This window comes from Asparagus officinalis, chromosome 8 (assembly GCF_001876935.1).
Source record: "Asparagus officinalis chromosome 8, Aspof.V1, whole genome shotgun sequence".
Lineage (NCBI taxonomy): Eukaryota > Viridiplantae > Streptophyta > Magnoliopsida > Asparagales > Asparagaceae > Asparagus > Asparagus officinalis.
In genome coordinates, this window is record NC_033801.1 from 113917831 (window position 1) to 113925895 (window position 8065).

An 8065-nucleotide genomic window follows, 5' to 3' on the forward strand; every position below is an offset into this window, starting at 1 on the left:
ACGTTGACCATTAAAAGGTGCACGTGGAACATTTGCAAACAAAGGTAAATTATTTGAAGCTTTTTGCAAATGTGAAACATTATCAAAACAAAACTTTTCTAAGTGGCCAAATCTACCACAAACATTATATTTATAAACATATGGTCTACTAGAAACATTTGGCAAATGAGACTTATTTTTCAAATCAAAACAATATTTGGCCAAATGATCAAAACGACCACAAATATCACATTTAAACACATGAGCATGCTTATGATGAAAATGATGAGTATGTGCATATGTATGTGATGAAGAAGCCTTATGAGATGCACAAGAGGCATTAACCTTGGAAGATTTGTGTGCATCATAACAAAATTTAGCAATGTGGCCTTTACGGTCGCAAATTGAGCATTTGTAAATTTTGCTATACAAGTGTGCATAGTGTGTAGGTGATTTTGTAACACTAAGTTTAGCACACTTGTCCATACGTTTCTTATGGTTATCAATGCACGTATTAAGAGTTGAGTCTAAAGATGAAATGCGATTTTTAACATGATTCAACTCATCATTATGCATACAAGTATTGTTATTAGAAGTAGAACATATATAGTTATTTATAAAAGAAGCAGTATCATTTTGTATGTTCTCTACTTCTAACATGACATTATTTTTAACATGAGATAAGCTAGTGATGGATGAGGTTAATTTTTCATTTTCTAAATTTAACATATCATTGTTTTCTTTAAGCATAATATTTTCTTTTGCAATGACATCAAATTTGGAGCCTAGCAACTCATGATCGGATTTCAAATTAACCTGATTGTTTTTCAAATCTATAAAATTATTATGCAACTTAGTGTAGTCATGCATTAATCTATCATATGCACAAGCGAGTTCATTGATGGATATATCACTATCGGATTCCGAATCACTTACCACACTAGGTCTATCGCCTAGTGGCCGTGTGCATGATGATGCTCCACACTCACTTGAAGAACAATCCTCCAAACTACGTCGGATTTCCTCCAAGTTGCCTTGATGTGTTTTTATGAATTTTCATAAATTGTAAGCACTATCAAAATGAACAAATTTGTTAGAAAAGGATGAGTCAAGGGCATTAAGCAAGTATTCTAACAAAAGCTTGTTCATATTGAACATTCTTTTATCATTGTTACTCCACTTGAATTTTTCTGAAGTGGGTATAATATAAGCATCTTCAATAACTTCCCATAAATCGAATTGTTTAGATCTAACAAATATGTTAAATCTAGAACACCATTGGTCATAGGGAAGATTATCTATTTTAGGATCAACAATAGGATCATAACCTAAACAAGATGCACAATGTATGTCCATAATAAGAAAATATATGCAAGCAAGATACAAATAAAATCAAAACAAGATTAGCACAAAAAGATAACTTGGATCTTTAACTCAAGGTGATTAGACCTTAAATCAAAGAGTACCAAGCTCTGATACCAATTGTTAGACCCTAGAGGGAGGGTGATTAGGGTCTTATGCTAATCTAATCCAATTTTATGCCAATTAAAACTAATAACAAGTTATCCTAGCAAGTTTGAAATACAATAATATATATAAGCTAGGATAAGTAATATGAACAAAGAGATATATCCTAGCAATGAGATATACTATGAGATATATGCAAGGATATACAAATTAACACAAGGGTGAAATAAACATAAATAAAACAAGAGTGATAGTGTGCAAATAAACAATGCAAACACATAAAATAATCACGGAGTTCGGACCTTCCGTCCTACGTCTCCGCTCCCCACTCCCGGGGAGAAATCCACTAACATAACCAGGTTTTCTACGCTTACCCGAATAACGTTTACACCTCACACTCGGTTTTCTAGATAACCGAAAACTTCACAATTACACACTTGCAATTACACTCTACACCCTCTAAGTGTTGGCATAGTCTGTGTCCTCCTCCTCAAGTGCTTGGATGCGACCTCTCCCTAGGTTCGTCAACCGACGCCACTCCTCTTGGATTCGACCCGGTCTCTCACCAACCACTCCTCTTGATGTATAAGTGTAATATAATGTGAACCTCACAATTAAGCACAAATACAATAAATGATTGTTCTCTAATATGGATGAGAACACAATGAAGCTCACTCTCAATGATACAATCCCACAACCCAAAGTATACTATGTATGAAATACTATAAGCTCAATGGTTGTGTGTGAACAAAGAGAAATAAAATCAAACTCAATTAAAGTCTAGCAAATATAAATATAACAATGTAAATGTAAACACGCTAGATAATTGAGTTGAGAAAACTTCTCTAGAACAAGAGAGATGGAGATGTGAAGTGGAAAGCTCAAACCAAAGATGACCTCCTCTTCTTGTGAACCAATCTTCACAAACTTGAAACTTTTAACCCACACTTAAACAAAACTTCAAATCATGTAAAAACTTGTTTATAACATCCCTTAGTAGATGAAATAGTTATGACAAAGGGGTATATATAGGGTAGAAGAAAACAACCCAAAAAACCTAAAAACCCCACTAAAAAACAAAAATCAGCAAGTTATCGTTACTGTGCAACGATAACTTCGACGGTCGACCGTGGCGGTCGACCGTGAGAAGAAAAACTATAAAACTGGTCTTTGGACTGCTGACGGTTGACCGTGATGGTCGACCATACTGTAGCACGGTCGACCGTGGCGGTCGACCGCACTTTTCTAGATTTTGATAGATGCTAGAATTTTACGTATCTGACTTTGTAAAATCAATTAAAAATAGTAAATCAACTCCAAAAATTATGAAATTCTGGGAGATTGTTTTATACATTTATAAGAATACGTTAGAGAAAGAATTTCTGAAATACCACTTCTTAATTGAGAGAAATAAATGTTTGAACATAGATATATAGTTTCTGAAAAAACTGCTGAAAACTCGGTTTTGTAAATTCAATTGAAAATAACAAAACAACTACAAAATTAGTAAAACTTAGGGAAATGTTTGTATATATGAGGATAAACATGTAAACAAAGAAATTTTTTTAAATCACATTTCCCAATTGTGAAAACGCATCAGTTTTGTAAAAACATGCACGGACACATGCACGTACATGAACAAAAAAACTTAATTTTTCCAAAAACGAGTTCAAACAACTTGGAAACACTTTAGAATGGATTTGTAGACATTATACGAGATATGAAAATAGTGTGAACAAGTCTTCAATCCATAAATATAATATTTTTCTAAATACAATAGAATATGAAGCAAACAAGAGTGAATATTATATATATATATATAAAACCAAATATGTGTATGTGTGTATATGATTGAGATTAGATTACCAATACACATAATATATAAACCTCCTAAACTAAATTACCCAAACTTGATCTTGATCTTCAATAAGCTTGGCTTGGTACACTTTTGTGACGCCCCTGGGTTCACGCAAGGCTGCAGTCCTAGGTGAAATCAAGAATGTCAAACTTGCTATGCACCACACCGTGTAATAATATGTTTCACAATCACAATTCTATCACTCTAGTAGAGTCAATAACAGGTGTAGGTACAAAAAGCAAGTAAAAGATAATACAAGAGATAACTGATGAAATGATAGGGATCAAAATACTATTTCATCATCCAACATACAGAAAATACAAAGACAATGTCTGAAATGAAAATACTGAGGTTCTCAACAAGCCTCAAATACAACAAGTCTGAATGAAGGATATAAGGCTGTAAAACCCCGAAATTTTATAATGAAATGGTGTGAATAAATAGTAATAAATCTTTCTTTGGTGATAAAAAACCCCGAAATTTTATAATGAAATGGTGTGAATAAATAGTAATAAATCTTTCTTTGGTGATAAATAATCATATATATATATATGATGTGTATATTTTTACCAGGGTTTGGGAACCCAGCAGGTGTATACAAGTGAGAGAAATCGAGTGATAAATGGCCAGCAGGTGAAATGCCTACAAAAGGCATTTCTGTGCTGAGCGGTCGACCGACGCGGTCGACCGTGGCGGTCGACCGGTGCGGTCGACCGACCAGCGTACAGAGAGTTTCAGGCTTCGTTTTCTTTTACGGTTCTGTTTCGGGTCTTTGGGTTTCGGGTCGGGTTTGTAAGTGGGTATATATATGCTACTGTTCACGAGAGAGCCTCCCTCAGAATTGAAACCAAAACCCTAGCCCCCTTCCTCTCCCCTCTCAAAAACCCTAACTAGACCTGGTGATCTTTGAGGAGTTCGGAGGAGTTGCAGTGGGAGTTTGTAGGTCAGATCGAAAGAGAACCATCTCCAAAGCAGTTGCCAACACCCAAGGCGAGTAACTTCTCGCCCAACCCTCACCCATTTTGTTTTCATGTCAAGAACTGAGTTTTATTGGGTTTCATTGAGCCAAATTCGTATTTTTGAATAGCTAATAGAACATTATGGCATAAAGTATGAAATTAATGTATTCTTTGCTCTTAAAACTCACCAATGATTTCTGTTTAAAAGATCTAGATCTGAATCTACCTTAAAAGGAGTAAAAAAAAACCTCGTTTTTATTGTTAACTATGAGTAGATCATGTTTATAAATGTATGGGATCTTTGTGACAAGTTTTAAAGGTTTAAATTTACGATTTTACTGCTTCATAACATTTCCATAAAGTTGGGTATTTGTTTTAAAAATTTTTATTTCAGGTTTCAGCTGACAGAAAACACAAATATGGGTTCTGTCAGTCTCGCGGTCGACCGTATCGGTCGACCACTGGGCGCGCGGAAGGTCAGAATGTGCGGTCGACCGCTGAGCTCGTGTAGAGGCTTCGGTCGACCGCGATTTATTTTTGGTTGACCGCGATGTTCTTCCGGTCGACTGCAAATTTATTTCGGTCGACCGCGATTTATTTTCGGTCGACCGCGACGTTTTTCCGGTCGACCACCAGTCGCATACCAGAGTGCGGTCGACCGGTGCGGTCGACCGCCGCACTATCTGTTGTGATTTTCTGTTCTGGTTATTTTTGGGTATATTACTTATGTTCGGGGGTTTGCTTGGACTATCTGACCTTGATATTTAGTCTCACTATGTAATCCATGCATGATAGATGACCTGAGGGTATGATTTGGAGACTTATACACTGTTTGAGTGTAGATTGATATAAGTAGACTTCATTATATACATCACAGCGATATTTCCTCTATGCCACAGTCCTCGTGTTGGACTATAATCCATAGAAGTCCTCGTGTTGGACTATAATCCATTTCAGTCCTCGTGTAGGATATTTGCCACTTATTCTATGAGTTGGAAACTACCTTATAAAGTTCCTGTTTCGGACATAGTTTCTCAACCCTGCATATGACCTTCTTACAGAAGTTCACGACATGATTTTGACATGACATTCATGTAGACTATGATATGGTACTGCGCTTGTGTTCTGAGATTTGTTGTATTTCATTTATTATTGTTCCTGTATTAGAACCTCGGGTTTGGTGATTAGGAGTTTACAAATTTGAGATATAAGGTATATACATGAGGGTTTCCTTGTCTGGATTATTTCGCTCGACGTACCTATTCTCGTGTTGTAAACTTCTAACTACTAAAACCCTCTTTAGCAAGACTAATGATTTTAGATCTATTATATATTATATGTATTTTCTTATACAACAAGCCCTTTCCCCTTGGGGTTGGTTGTGATGTTACTCGCTAGTGCTTTGACGCTCGTTGTCCCTCCCCCTTTCAGGTCACGAGCCAGGAGCACGGAGAGTCGCAGGTTGATAGTGGACTACTTTAGTGTTCAGCTTTACATTTTAGCTATGTAATAATTTCTTTGGGCTCCACTGTAGTTGGTATCATACATTTGAGGACTACGCTATAGATGTTGTAAAGGCTGTACGCCTTATACCCCTCATTCAGGCTTGTTGTATTTGAGGCTTGTTGAGAACCTCAGTATATTCACTTCAGACATTATTTTTGTATTATCTGCATGTCGGATGATGAAATTGCATTTTGATCTCTATTATTCCATCAGTTATCTCTTGTATTATCTTTTACTTGCTTTTTTATACCTACACCTGTTATTGACTCTACTAGAGTGATAGAATTGTGATGGTAAAATATGTTATTGCACGGTGTGGTGCATGGCAAGTTTGACATTCTTGGTTTCACCAAGGACTGCAGCCTTGTGTGAACCCAGGGGCGTCACAGTTGGTATCAGAGCTCTAGTTCCAGTATCATTAGGATCAACCTGTGTCGAGTAGTGGAGCTAGGATAGAGTTTCCTAGGATTCATGTATAGAGTCCGTAAGGATTTCCTAGTATGAGTGAGGACGATATATGCGTATATCTCAAAATTTGAGAATTTTTTTTTATGACAACTACTTTTGTATAAGTTTAAAGTATTAGTGCAATACTATATGTTGTGAAAATCTTATTGTGATACGCTATTTATAGAAGTCTATTTTGACTCATAGACTCTTATTTTCTTATGATCAGAGAGATGGCAGGACGTGGTAGACCCCGTACCAGGAGAGCTACCCAGGCGGAGTCACAACAGACTCCATCAGAGCAGCAGCCAGCTCAGTCCGAGCCTCAGCAGGCACCACCAGAGCCGCAGCAGGCTCCTCAGTACTTGGTAGATCTTATGGCTCCTCTAACAAACACCGAGTATAATTACAGTGCTGAAACATAGCCCACATGAACATCATGTTATTACTTACATGAATGTCATGTCAAAATCTACATAAGCGTAATATCAAAATCTACATAGTTATCATGTCGTGAATAGCTGTCTAATAGGCACATGCAGGGTTAAGAACTATGTCCGATATAAGAACTAACTATTATAGTTTCCAAACTCATGGAATAAGTGGCAATTGTCCAACACGAGGACTGAGAGGGATTATAGTCCAACACGAGGACTTCTATGGATTATAGTCCAACACGAGGACTGTAGAAAATAGTAAAAGGATCGCTACGATACATGTAGTGAAATCTACTTATCAAAACTCATGGAATAAGTGGCAATTGTCCAACACGAGGACTGAGAGGGATTATAGTCCAACACGAGGACTTCTATGGATTATAGTCCAACACGAGGACTGTAAAAAAAATAATGTCAAATAATCTAGACAAACCCTCGAACATGAGTAAAATACTCAATTACACAAAAAACTGGATATTTCAACAGAGAGATCGGCGGTCGACCGCACCGGTCGACCGCACACTGATACGCATCTGACGGTCGACCGCTGCGACCTCGCGGTCGACCGACCGAGCGTCGCGGTCGACCGACCGAGCATCGCGGTCGACCGATGAGGTTCTGCGGTCGACCGTAGCCCTAAAACGAGCCCAGCGGTCGACCGCACCGGTCGACCACCAAGCGGACAGAAACCCAATCTGGGTTTTCTGTCAGCTGCTAAACCTGAAACAAACTTTTGAAATTTTCTACGATAATACAGATCTAATGTCTCTATAAATCATACTATAGGAAAACAATAAATTTTAAGCATGTAAACTATAGTCCCAACATTCTAAATACAGAGAAACGAGATCAAAACGTTTTGATTACAGTAAACATGATTTAACTTTTGTTTAAGCAAATTTTCAGATCTAAATCTTTATAAAACCCAACATTTGAGAACTCTTGTAAACTGAAACTTTGATTCTTGCTAACCATATGTAGAGAGTTCATTTATACAAAAAAAATATCATTTTGGCTCATCAAAACCCATAAAAACTCAAAAGAAAATCATAGAAAACAGGGGTGAGGGATTGGGCGAGATGGTACTCGCCTTGGGTGTTGACGAATGCCCTAGATCTGCAGTAGGTTGATTCCTTTCGCTGGAATTCCAGAATCCCGCTGAAAATCCTCAAGAACTCCCCCAAATCACCAATGCCAGCTAGGGTTTTGAGAGGGGAGAGAAAGGGGGCTAGGGTTTGAAAACTCAGATGATGAGAGGCTCTCCTGGGTTGAGTTGGTGTATATACTAACTCCCAAACCCGACCCGAAACCCAAAAGACCAAATCAAAACCGTAAAAGAAAACAAAACCTGAAACTCTCTGTACGCTGATCGGTCGACCGCACCGGTCGACCGCGTCGGTCGACCGCTCAGC